This window comes from Electrophorus electricus, chromosome 7 (genome assembly GCF_041902795.1).
Source record: "Electrophorus electricus isolate QZ-2024a chromosome 7, ASM4190279v1, whole genome shotgun sequence".
In the NCBI taxonomy this organism is placed as follows: Eukaryota; Metazoa; Chordata; class Actinopteri; order Gymnotiformes; family Gymnotidae; genus Electrophorus; species Electrophorus electricus.
In genome coordinates this window covers 21918647-21924372 of record NC_137503.1, presented here as the reverse complement: position 1 = coordinate 21924372, position 5726 = coordinate 21918647, and positions in this window count along the sequence as shown.

Sequence of the window (5726 nt, the reverse complement as noted above, 5' to 3'; positions counted from 1 at the left end):
ACATGTGTTCAGGAATCAGGTTTCCTGATATTTACATGTTGCCTGATTTATGTAGCCTACCTGATTTAGATCCCGGGACATATGCTAAGCAAAGCCTGAAGGTGCACAAAACCTTGACGCTTGATTGTACAATGGATATTTCTATTTTAGTTACAATTTTAAAAGTTATAATTCAAATTAATAGTCACTACCACTATTAATATTACCATTATCATAATTATCAATCATATCTATAATTGAACCAAAAACAAAACAAGTTATTTTGTTTGTACATTTTATTTTAATCTCACTTAAATTTGTCTAAAAGCAGGAGCTGTTCCCACGTTGACAGCAGTCCCTTCTCGTCTCTCCTCCCTTCCCCTATATATTACATCAATATTGGTATTAAACCTAAAACAGTAAAGCCTGCTATTTACAAATATGCCATTTACAAATATGAATAAGTTCAATTTATCTGCCGTTAGCTAGCTGGCTGCCTAGCTAATTGGCTAACTAGCTTAGCTACGAAGGCCAAACGCTACTACAAATGACGCCATTTATTTTGGGTTATTTTTTTTATCTTCTGTTTTGGTTTTGGGAGTTAGAGTACGTTTTTGTTGTTCGTTTATGTTTGTTCTTTTTCTCGTTAGGCAAGTTATTTAATCTGTTTTCGTTCCAGGATTGTTTGTTTGTTATTTTGGCATTGTCATCTCCCGAAATACACACCTCTACGAATAAATGCCGCTTTTACTTTTTTATATCCTTTCCCCTCTTTTCCTGTTACGGTCCGGAGCCTAGACCGAGTCGTAACACATGCTTAAAAGAGAAAGCCCTTTCACCGTCTGTCCACGTGAGATAGACCTTCAAATGATTGAAAAACAGTTCATGTATTCATGGTATTGTTACTGTCATAACAAAGGCAATACTGTCAATTTACTGTTAAAATGAAAGTACTGTGATGTTCTCTCATTTTATTGGTCCATTTTACATGAACATTGTGTCAAAGCTCAAGAGGGAACCAGCTGAGCCTCTGACTCCTATAATTACAAAACAATGATACTTTTTCCCATTTTTAAAATGAGAATATTTGAGACCCATACAAGTTTATTACAATATCCTTAAATATCAAGCCAAGCATATTTGATGGTTTTATAAATAATCTATCCAAAAATGTGTCTGAGCCCACCCTGTTGGTTATGAAACCTTTGGTTATTTACAATAAAAATAAAATAAGTGAAAGTATATTGTGGGAATGTGGACTTATTTCAAGGATAAAAACCTTCACTAAATATATAACTGTGTTTTTTTTTGTTTAATTTGTTTTTATTTATATGTGAATAACACTTTAAAAGCACAAAGATTTGTTCTTGACAGTGAACTTTCAGATTGCTTGCCTGACTGTGCAAGTTGGAAAAAAGGTAACATTGAAATCTGATAAGGTATCTAGTAAGGATGAGAAATTTTACAGGAAGTAAACAGGGGGCATGTTTCTGCCGGTGCAATAAATTGTTTATATGATTACTGAAAAAGTAATCTTAGACAACTACAAAATATAAATCAAGATTAACTGGAAGATGAGGCAATATTATTTGTACTCTAATGCCTAAATAAAGTGCTGTAATTCACAGCTGCATGAAACCTTGTAGTTTGAAGAGATGTGACTATACAGACACCATATAAAATATCATGGAAGTACGTTTCAGCTCTGTTGCAAAACAGTTCAGTTTTAGTGGTAACCATTCTTTAGTATAGAACAGATCAAACCATTATTAGGCATAGACCAGATTAAGCCCCTGAACAAGTGTTGCCTTTTAAAAGAAAATGTTCTCCAAACACCTGCTAGGATTATAGCTCAGTAACACAGACTTTACTTTAAATTGTAATGCAATTACCGTTTGCACTACTAGACCTTACAGTGACATTGCAAAGATGGTCAGTAACATTGATGTTACTTGTATAGCCTTATGTTGTCTCAAAGCTACTTTAATTGATTTCGAAGTTACACCAGAATTAACCACCAAAGGAATCCACTACCTCCCTTCAGTCATATGCCCTCCATTTACATCTTTCTCCAAAGTAACTACTGCCAATGGCATGCACGCTTAGTCCTTAGCCTACCCTTAGATGGCTATGTGCACATATAACTGATAGGCATGGAGTACTGTCTCTATGTAGAGGCATTTCCATATTGGTAAGATCAGTCAAAATTTGTAATTGCTGATTACAGAACTAAGGATATTCATTCAGGACTCTTTCCCAGGTCTTTTGTTTTAATGATAGAAATTAGAATGTAAAGGCATTTTAGAAGTAAATGTGATTAAAAAACATTAGCTTCCCACACCCTGTTATAGGTGAGACTTGAACCCTCAAGCTAATGGCTTCACATGTATTGTTGTATAATTATCACACAATAACAGGTTGACTACTGGAGGTCACAGTTCTCAGCTTGGCAACACTACATAATAGGAAAGATGTCCTGATTGAACCGGCAAGTAAGGTTTGAACTCACAAATACCCTTCAAAATCACAATCATACAACTGTGGCATACAACAAACCTGTGAATTATGTAGCCCAGTCCATGTGGGTTTAGTTTGAATTAATAATTGAAAACACTAAAAATCCTGCTCCAGGTGAAGGAACTCAGAATCTCAGGTCTCATTTATGTGTATTGAGGACCAGATCACTTGGGCACAATAGCTATTCTGTGATGTCTATTCACAGAAAAAAGGAAGCAGCACCTCAGCTATTATTTGTACAAGGTAATGAGTTTGCCTATTTGCAGAATATGCTCTTAAATGTCCACAACCATATTTCACTGGTTGTGATGATATCTTTTCAGCACCGGGCTCCTGTAGTGAGCAGACTTAAGTCACACTGGTAACAAGTAGCATGTGAGGGTGAACAGCCACTCAACCACATGCTGCTTTGGATTTCCATGGGAGCATTTAACACATTAAATGCATAATTAGAGTCCATTTGAAAACTGCTGCTCCTGATGAGGCTTGATGTCACTTGATCTTCAGCATCACCTTTAATGCTTTACACATCCTACAAACTGCACCAGTGGAGCCTATAGGCAGTCCATGGTCCTGGGACAGTCACTATCTCTTATGATGTATTGGTTCACTAGCTGATGTAAGCAGTAAAACTGCCCACTGAAAGCTTGTGTATGCTTGGATGAAGTTCAGCAGCTCTGAGTCCCTTTGTAATTCTCCATCTGTTTGAGTCACCATGTCAGATTTCCCAGGACGATATCTACATGTCCCTGTGTCTCTGCTAACCGGAGGAACAGATGGGAGCTCAGTGAAACTGACTCCCCCGACCCAGGAAGTGATGAAAAGACCAATTGGGTAAACTGTGGAACAGAATAATTTCAGTGGCGGTCATCTGCTATTTGGTGAGAGAGGTTCACCAGGGAGCTTTTACCATTGTGTTCTAACTTTATTTGCTCTTGAAACACCTAGACATTTGGCCACTATGCTTTAAATTTATATTAAGGACCTGTAACATGTAGCTTTACTTTCCACTGCAGCTTTCTTGTGTACTTTCATGGGTCAGGGCCTCTATTAGTGATGATTGATATAGAATCACAATTGGGACATGCTTTAAAATTCATGCGTCAGGTGAGGCTTGAGCTCACAACCACAGCACTTGTACTACTATATAAGTACTGGGCACTAACCATTTGCACCATTGGAGCAAGCTGCTTAGTAATCTCTCTGAATACATCAGTAAACCTCTGCATACATTTTCTGCATACATGTCCTGCTCTATAAATATAGACTAAATGGATCTGTCCAGTAGCTCATGCTTTGATTAACACTGAAAGAGTTCTTATGTTATTTCCCACAGCATTCACTCAAAAAAGAAATATATTCATTCCTGCAGTACGCTGATAAGATCCCAAAGTTGAGAGCTCTAGCTGTAGTGGTAGCAATGGGATTTATATTAATCACACTGAACTGAAATCTATAAGCTACACTTCTTTGCAGGAAAAGAAAGCTATCAGGAAGCCACTGTCCACACCATGTCATGTGATTAAAAGTAAAAACTGCCAACTTGATGTTTAATTTGATGAAGTGCCTCAGCTCTGAGTCCCTCTATAACCCATCTGCCTGTGTCATGGCGTCAGGTCATGCAGGATGACATCTGCAAGTACCCATGTCTCTGATGACCTGAGCAGCAGATGGGTACTCGGAGCAATGGACTCCTGTGACTCAGGAAGTGGATGAGAAGACAATGAGTCAGCTGCAATATGGAAGGGATGCTTGCAGCTTACCTTCTAAAATGACCCAGACCTGGTACTGACACTACCATACTGCCTACACTACTTAGATGAGATATCCATATTATGACTAATGCTCATACTGAGTGGCATAAAAACCCTGAGACTGCAGCCAAAGTATAAGATAATCAGGTTAAAATGTATCTTTATGCTGCCTAATGTGTTTGATAGGCAGAAAGGAAAGTTTTTACTACAGTGCCAATGCATGCATTCCCATACGTATCAGGAATATCTGTGATACCATTGCCTTATGCCTCAGCATAAGAGATGTAGTTATTCATTAATCCCCAAGGGGATTAATACAAGTTCTGTGCATAAAATGTAATAAAATTAATACAATTAGTGGCTGATGACTTTACACAATCAAACTACAAGAAAACTGTAATGTCAAGTGGTGTGTATTTATGTCAAAGGGCATTTTGTCACTAAAGAAGTACAATATGAGATTGATAAAAATCACTGACATTTTCAGAGATTCATTCTCTTAAAACATTTGGTTTATACTGATAAGATCCACAGTGCTTTCAATGCTAAAGGAAAGATAGGATAAGAAAGTATTAACAAATCAGTTTCAGTTTATGGGGAAACATCTCTGTACCCTCAGTAAAAGCACTCAAATCTAAGCAAGCATATGATCTTATACAATTGATTTTATGTTGGAGAAGTCTTATGAGCGACTTTCACTGATACTGAGACAACCTGATGGAACCCTCTCTGTCCTTGAGGGATGGACTGAGATTTTGGGAGACTGGAGTAACTGATGTGAGAGAAATCAATTACATTGGCCACTTGTCTCCAGAACTTAAGAGGAAAACCTACAATGTGTCAATAAAAATACAGTTTGCATTCTGGTTGTATTAACTGATGATAACCTTGTGGTTTCAACCAGTTATTGTCTTGGATTGGGAGCTTTGTCAGTAATTCAGTTAGCAAATCGATAATTCAAAGTCATTGTTGTCCTTGAATAGTTTACATATGGACCTTAGTGTTCCAATCTAATCTGTGAAGCACAAAAAGGTATATATGAGTCTAGTGTCACAGGTCTAAAGAATCACACAAATGTTATGAAGCCTCTCAAGAGCACAGTGGCAGTTCACAGGGGGTAGGGACCTTAGACATTGCAGCCAAGCAGCATGCTTGATTGATGTTGCCACTGCTCAATCACAAGTGACATCATCTTTTTATTACTAGCTCCTGAGCTCCTGAGTATTCCTATCAGCTTGATAACATTTCTAAAACAAGTTCCATTCTAATGTTTGTAGTGTTAGATGGCAGACACATGGCAATATAAAATACACATGGCAGTAGAAAATACTGACCACAGCTGTGGCTGAAACACATCTCAGTGACTGGCTATAGAAGTCAGTAGAGGATTTTGTGACTGAGGAAGTGGTATGGTATAGAAAAGTAAGATGAAGTGAAGGTGTGTGAAGGGTGGTGGGCTATAGACAGTTTTCTGTC